The sequence below is a fragment of the Nothoprocta perdicaria genome, unplaced genomic scaffold, assembly GCF_003342845.1.
Source record: "Nothoprocta perdicaria isolate Ctin4 unplaced genomic scaffold, notPer1 scaffold_70, whole genome shotgun sequence".
NCBI classification, from domain to species: domain Eukaryota; kingdom Metazoa; phylum Chordata; class Aves; order Tinamiformes; family Tinamidae; genus Nothoprocta; species Nothoprocta perdicaria.
The window spans coordinates 343,316-343,586 of record NW_020455977.1 but is presented as its reverse complement, the minus strand read 5'-3'; positions in this window follow the sequence as shown (position 1 = coordinate 343,586).

The window sequence follows — 271 nt, the reverse complement described above, 5'->3', positions numbered from 1 at the left end:
GAGGGGCGGGGTCAGGGCGGGGCTAAGGGCGGAGGGGAGGGGCTGGGGCAGGGCCGGCGAGTTGGGGTCCGGGACCGGGAGCGGGAAAGGGAGCGCGCTGGGAATGCGGGAATCCGGTACTGGGAGCTGGGAACAAGGAGCGGGGACTGAGCACCGGGGAGCTGGGACTGGGCTCTGGGATCGGTACTACGGAGCTGGGAGCAACGAGTGGGGATCTGGGGATGTGGGAGCAGCCACTGGGGTCTGGAAGTGGGAATTTGTGAGCTGCCAC